Here is an 8,102-nt window from a genome sequence, read left to right as displayed (position 1 = left end):
AGTATTGGTGTTCATTAAATGTCACTATGACACTGTTTGACCAAAGATGAGATTTTCATATTTCTCATTTTTATTGCCCAATTGACTTTACTATTTGCTGTTTATAACTGTACACAATAAAATGAAATAGCTCTATACACAGTATATAACGTTTACCCAAACGTTAGAGATGCAATTAAGCAAGTAGGGTGTCTTGATTCTCACGAAATGATGTTCACAATATTTGTAACAGGTGTCCACCTTATCTTCTTGAGGTAATTCACCCCAGTGGTGAACGACGTTGTCATAGCAACAGTTCTAAGTCTGATGTAAAATTTGATATTTTTGTCATCCGACGTAAACAGTATAACGTATCTTTCAGGGGTATATGTTATCTTCCCTTATTCTAAAAGTGTAATAATTGTGTTCCTTGTCAGGCATTTGAATATTTTTACGACAGATTATATTGCTAAGCTAGGAAATGAAAATAGTTCGACAATGACATTTTTTTTCATCTGGACCATGTATTCATTTTCCCAGATACTGTAATCGTGGTCATTTGGGGTCGTAGAAAACAGTCGTCGATTTACACTGTCCAAGAGAGACATACTGTAAACCTAGATATTTTCACCACTTAGAAAATTTAGCGATTTCAAAGTCTCCAGCTAGTTCACAACGGCTAATGCTTACACATTTCTAAGCCTGGTGTGCATTTTATATACAAGGCATTTTTGCCTCTACTTATGTACACGCTTTTGGTTTCCAGCAAAATAAGCAAAAATAAGTCTTTAGCGAACGTTTCCAATACTTAATGTGATCATTTTTTTAGCAATTGTATACAGCCATTCACGTAATACTACGTTTGTGCCATCTGACTGGGAGAACCAAAGCAAACAACAAGCACACAAACTAACTAACAAAAACAACCCATAAATAAAAATAAATAAGTTAGTAAACGTTATATAAAATTTCAAACTGAATTTACAGGACTTTTTCCATACTTTTGGGAAACGTAGTGAGCGTTGCCTCAAAGAAGCGTGTAGTCTATCTGCTAGACCTCGGATGTTCTTCCGATACAATACGACACACGACCGAGGATGGGCAAGCCCTCACTGGGCAAGCCCTCACTGCGAACTTCGCTTATAGTATCGAAAGAAAGCCCGAACGTCTAGCAGCAAGACTAAGAAGCGTGGTGCTTTTGTATAATACATTGTATTTCCTAGTAAAGAGACGTTGATATCTACTGTTAGACTAAAGTGTTTTGAGTGGCAGGGTCAAGAACAACAATTATTGTTTTAACGCTTGCATTACCGATCAAATGATAGGTGTAATGTATCCAACTGGCCAAGATGGCAGAGGACAATCTTTCTGTGGGAGAACTTTTTCGTTTTAGATGTTAATCATAAGTATTGGTTTTGAAAGTGGGCATATGGATTGAAAATGGATTTTTTAATTTTGGATTTTTTTATTAAGAAAATAACTGTATTATGTTTTACTACAACAAATGTACTTTTAAATGATGTGAAACAACATAAACCAAGTCTGTATTTGGAACTTAATTATTTTAAAGGAGTAAAACATTTTCTTATTATACGCACATAACATGATTTTTTTAAATAAATAAACTTGATAAACACAGAATATTCTGCACGCGGACACGGCCTATAACACCGTTTTTTTTTAAGAAGAAACAAATCATAGTAAAGCTGTTTTTTGTTAATCAGAAATAAAAACATACACAATTCTCATCCATATTGTCAAATATTAATAAATGCAAGATTGCATGATTTAAATAAAGCGAGTGGGTAGCGAATCAGCTCATTGCAAATTCTAGCCATAAACATGGATTTAGTAATGGAAAAAGAAATAAAGAAAATAAGATCTAATTGATAGATAAACAAAAGTATTGTGACTAGTCGGAAAGTAAAATACCAACTAGGCAATGCAAAATCAACCAATGGCAATCACTAGCCACGTCACCATAGAAAAGACCCCCTAGTAACGTTAGAATTCACAATAACGTGCATTTGATCATTACATCTAATCTCACAGAAAGCATAACTAAAAAATCAGCAATCTTATCAAATTTCAGTCAAATAATTGAAGATAAATTGAAAGATACTGGAGAAACGGATAAGTGCAAACCACGGGTTAATTGAAATACTTGTAAGCCAAGTCATAGGCTCACCTGGTCTGTTGTGTGCAGTTCCATATACAATAAAAGCACTCGGAAGACGTTTGATGAATAGAAGTCACTTGACTTGAAATAGAACGACATCTATGGCTCAAAAAAAAATCTTACTAAATTTGACGTTTGTTTCATTTTAACTTGACTACATTTTATCGTCTGGTTTGACAACACTTTTACAAATATTGCTACATTTTAGCATCTGATAAACAAAAATCCTAACAATATTGCCACATTTTATCGCCTGGCACAACAAAAACATATGCTTATATATCTTACAAATAATGTTCATGTTAAGTCTAGTTTGACTAAAATCTTACTAATAGTACTACATTTTATCGTCTGGTGCAACAAAATCCGATTAACATTGCTCCATTTTCTCATCTGTCACAAAATGTATCTTACCAGCATCGCTACAGTTTCTCATCTGGCGCAACAAAATGTATCTTACATCTGATTTACTAGAATTGCTACATTTTATCGTCTGGCACAACTAAATGTACATATATCTTGCCAGCATTAATATTGCTGCAGTTTCTCATCTGGCGCATCAAAATGTATCTTACATCTGATTTACTAGAATTGCTACATTTTATCGTCTGCAACAAAATGGATTTTACTAACATTGCTACATTTTCTCATCTGGCACAACTAAATGTACATGTATCTTGCTAGCATTGCTACATTTTATCGTCTGGCGAAACAAACAAATTAAAAAGTAGCAATAAGAGCTTTTTTTCCAGCCAAAAGACACGATGCACCAATGATGTTAGTGAGATTGTCTATACAAACAACGTTCTGTCTCAGGTGAACTTGCCTCTATTGTAATACAAACACAACAAGATTACCGGGATCTCTTTTTGACAAATATAAGTATACAGGAAGCGCTTGATTCTCTATCTCAATAGGGGGGGGGGGGGGTATTGAAATTATAGAAGTCTGTATTTGATAAGATGAACTTGCCTGATAAATAGTTATTATTGCAATTATAAAGGAAGGTAACATTTTGCCAGCACATCTCTGTAGATAAAAAATGTATCATAGTGGAGAATTGAAAATGTAAAAAAAAAACAAAAAAAACAAAAAAAACACGCAATATGTAGTAACCTCTGGGATGTTGCTACCTTACGATATGCATGAATCAATATGTATAGTTACTCTACCATTGATAATTAATAACGAATAGCAAAATGACAATGCAGGTAGACAAACTGTTGTTACTAAAAATTATGGTCGCCATGGAAACAAGGGGGCCAAAACTTTCCCATAGACAATACATGGGAAATTACTAAAAGTGTTTTTTTTTTTATTTCAATACTAATTATCATATCAAAATAAAACTTGTACACAATAATTTCCATCTGTTACTTGGTTACTATGGTAACTAAAATTGTATAATTATTAAATGTATTCATTTACCCAAAGTATACAGCAATGGTATAAAAATAGCATGCCTAAATAGGTTACTCAAAATGACGGACCAAAGTGCATCGCCAGAACCGAATGTTACTGTTGCTATGGTAACGAAAATGACAAAAATATGAATATAACCTATTTGACCTAACTACATCTTAGCTACACAAAAGTTATATGTATTTCTAGGTTTCTGAACGTGTCCAATTAAAAATGAATCCCATGGTTACTATGGTAACCAAATTTGCGTAATAATCTGAAAGTAACTCCTTTAACCGAGGTATATGACAATGGTACAAAAATGCATGTATACATAGGTTACTGAAATTGACAGATCAAATGCATATTCAGAAACCATGGTAACTAAAATGGCAAAAATATGAAAATCGGCTGCATCATAATTACACAAAAATAAAACACATACAATTAATTTATGACAAATTCTGTCGTACGACGTGAGACCGACCATACATTTTTATCTGTAAAATGTAAAGGCTGAAACTAATTTCTCCGTATTTACGCGGAATTGGAATGGATATTTGTAGGCTTCAATGTAAAAGAAGAAATTGATCAATTATATCATTCGTAAGTTCAGGATCCCTCCCCCCCCCCGCCCCACCCCACCCATCCACCCACCCACCCACCCACGTTGCATTAATCTGCAGTCAGTGATATTTCGTGTAACCCTGGCGACTTTCTGACAATGTCGTACAATGTTGATTGTTCTGTGTCAGTAACAGCTGTTCCACAAGTTTTCGGGGATGTGCACCGGTATCGATTTGCGAAGGCGAATTCGCGCAAAACAGTTCCTGTACGTAGACAGAGCTACGGATGCTGATGGGTGATTGACGAGGCGTCACACCCCTCTTGTTAGTACTATCATTTATAAACACTAGGAGCAATAGCCACTAGTAATAAGCCTGGAGTATTTGTTTGCAGCCTCATCTCATCTTCGAATCCTGGACTACGACCGCATTTTTTTGTGGTGTTTTGTGATGATGGCAGTAACTTGGCGGGTTCTCATACTTTTTACGGCAATTGCTGGTGTGTACTCGTTAACGGAGAGCAAACGTCGGGTTTTGTGTGGAGTTGACTTACTTAATTCAGTCATCGATGCCTGCTCCATAATGAGTCCAAGATCTCGAACAAGTTATCCGTTTCAAAATAGAAAATTTGGGAAATCCACCGATACCATCCACAACGAAAGGACGTTGTCAAGTGTACGAGGTAAATCATAATATTATACATTCGTCATGTTTAGAATCTAAAGATCTGTTGTATTTAAAATTACTATACCGCCTATAAATTCCTCGTTTAGTTCCCGATAACTTTTGATAAAACCAATCGTCGGAGGGTGATCTGTGCTCAGTCGTCCTAACACAGCGTAGGTCTACAAGTGCATGTACGTAAATGATTCTGTATTTTACTGTTTGTTATGCGATTCGGAATTGTATAGTATGTGAGCAGGGGGAAACATAGCTTTATCATATTTTTTACTAAAAAAATAATAGTTGCTTTCACGTCTTATGATAAATTTGTGACACAATTTACGAAAGAGAGAGAGAGAGAGAGAGAGAGAGAGAGAGAGAGAGAGAGAGAGAGAGAGAGAGAGAGAGAGAGAGAGATAGAGAGAGAGAGAGAGAGAGAGAGAGGTGGAGAGAGAGAGAGAGAGAGAGAGAGAGAGAGAGAGAGAGAGAGAGAGAGAGAGAGAGAGAGAGAGAGAGAGAGAGAGAGAGAGAGAGAGAGAGAGAGAGAGAGAGAGAGATGTTAAAACGACGCAAACGGCCAGATCATGAAGTTGACTGTTCCCTCATCACACGAAGTCTCAATATCTCATTTCCCGGTTTATTTTACACAGAACATGACAAGTCGTACAAGGGAAAAACTCGTCGTCGACGTTTGGCGAATCAACAGGGAAGTGTTGCTAGGGTCTGTTGTCATGGTATGGGATGCAGTGCTGAAGATCTGGAGAGTATCTGTGATATGATATTTTAAGTTCACTTGATGGCTGGGAATCTCTGTGGTAAAAACGACAGTCTCGGTCAACTGGATATTTCAATCAAATCAAACTGAACTAAACATATGTAATACTATTCTAAAGAACACTGGCCTAGTTTTTAATATTAGCAAATAGAACTCATACTAAAACTCGATACCGTACTTGACGTACTCTTGTTTCTTATGGAAGAGTGCAATGATTTATGTTACATGGTTTAATATATTATCACAAGTTTCTGAATAGCATTGGGAATATATACTAAGCATATAACCTTGTACACATTTTGAGTAATTCAAAACTTGGCCATACCAGCATGTATATACAAAACGAACCGGGGGCGCCGACAAATAGTCTAAAGGCTATCCGTGGCTTCGAATCTCTTCACACATCTAGCTCAATGTGTTCCTGAGGTAAAATTAAACGAAGCCACAAACAGTCGTTAACAATAACATCAATCACAGAATTCTGCCCAAGGATAAGTTAGTATCTATTACACAATGTCCACATATGATGTCAGCTCCGGACGCTTCTTATTGTCTACATTGGGATTGATCATTTTGCATAAACAATATTTTGTTCATAATTAATTTCTCATTGGGCTAGAAGGGGTGAAGAGTGGTCTTGAAAGTCGAAGTCACGAATAGATTTCAAGACTATAGGCCGACAATGAAAACTTCATAAGTATGTAACGTCACTAGATATAGAGAAAACATACTTAGGTCGTCAATGGATACCAGCTAATGAATTTTAAAGCTGTTTACGAGTAACACACGGCTTCTTGAATCCATTAGGATTAGGAAACTGTTTAGGTACATGCAGAAGGCAGAATGTGTTTCGTGATTTTACGTCGGTGTATCACAAATCCGGATGATGACAAAGTCTCTTCCATTCCAGTCAGCCGGGGGGATTACTCTGAAATTTCGTCACCCGCATTAAGTGTAATCTGTTGATCTAAATGAAAATCAAATTATATTTTATCTCGATGCTCAATTCTAGTTGTGGTTGGCGAGGTAAGGGTTGGGGTGGGGTGGGGGGTCTAGCTAGAACTGTTATCAGGGAAATCAATCAAATATAACTATTCAAATCTAATCAAGGTATTACTTGGGAATGACAAGGGGGGGGGGGACTCAAACAGACAAGAGCGAGAAAATCAAATGAATGGTAACTCGGGATTTTACTTTACTATGCAACAAAAACTTGAAGTTTCCGTTCCTCAAATGTAAAACCCTGCGTCATTTTAGACAAAATTGATGTTAAACGTAGGGATAGTTTTCGACTTGTACGGAGAAATGGATATAGAATATTAATGTTTTTAAAACAATCATTCCAAGCTACCCCTGACTGTCACTAGTTGACTACTTACATCCTTGTAATGCATTGTCGCATTCATTCGAATAAATCCTATATCGAAAATAGTATTGATTATATTTAGTTTCAGCTTGTATAGTTGGCGATATCGTAAAAGAGAGAGAGAGAGAGAGAGAGAGAGAGAGAGAGAGAGAGAGAGAGAGAGAGAGAGAGAGAGAGAGAGAGAGAGAGAGAGAGAGAGAGAGAGAGAGAGAGAGAGAGAGAGAGAGAGAGAGAGAGAGAGAGAGAGAGAGAGAGAGAGAGAGAGAGAGAGAGAGAGAGCTTGCGTTTCAATATAATTTTCTCTCTCATTGGTATGTATTGAATCTCTAGGGTGTTATGACTGGCCTTGAGTGTTTGACCTTTCATATCGGAACTGTCGAAAAAAATATCAGAAAGAGAGGTCGTAACTAGGTCGCTACGCTTATACTAAGAACTATGGGAAACTGACGGGTTAACCTTTAAACTCTTCTACGGGTTGTACGGAACGCTGATGATAGAGTACGGAACCTGGGAACGTTGGCGGTGGAACACACTTTATATTCGTCAAAAATCCGGGGTCAAAACTGTTTCCCTCATCACAATTCCACATCTACAATTTACGTTAAACTTTGTAACCATCATGGCTTCGATTGAGCAACCGTCCATGACTGTAGTCAAAGGGAGCTGTGTCGAAACGGTAGGTTCACTCGAAGAACACGTAGAGCTCATCGTTCACCATTTGAGTAACCCGGATGTTAGTGATGTCGTATTGCGAGTCAGTGAAAAGTCGTTCCATTGCAACAAGTTTTTCCTGGCCATGTACAGTGAAGTGTTTCAGACTATGCTAACTGATCGAAAATGGGAGGACTCTAAGAAGTGTGAAATCACTCTAAGCGAGGATCCTGAATGCAGTGCGGTTTTCGATCATTTCTTGAGGTACATGTACTCTGGGAGAATCACTTTAAATCCGGACATGGTACTGCCTATTCTAGTACTAGCAGACAAATACGATGTTCGTAATTTGAAGGCAATATGTGAGGAATACGTGACCAAACAAGTAAAACTGTTTGGAAATATTACCAGTGCAATGAAATGGTTAGATAAATCAGAGAAGTACAATTTAGAATATTTGAACACCCAGTGTTTGGATATTATTGCCTTGAAGCTACAAGAAGTATTTGACAAATACCCGCA

The sequence above is a fragment of the Glandiceps talaboti genome, chromosome 18 (genome assembly GCF_964340395.1).
Source record: "Glandiceps talaboti chromosome 18, keGlaTala1.1, whole genome shotgun sequence".
NCBI classification, from domain to species: domain Eukaryota; kingdom Metazoa; phylum Hemichordata; class Enteropneusta; family Spengelidae; genus Glandiceps; species Glandiceps talaboti.
The sequence above is the reverse complement of the archived record's forward strand: the minus strand, read 5'-3'. Positions refer to the sequence as shown.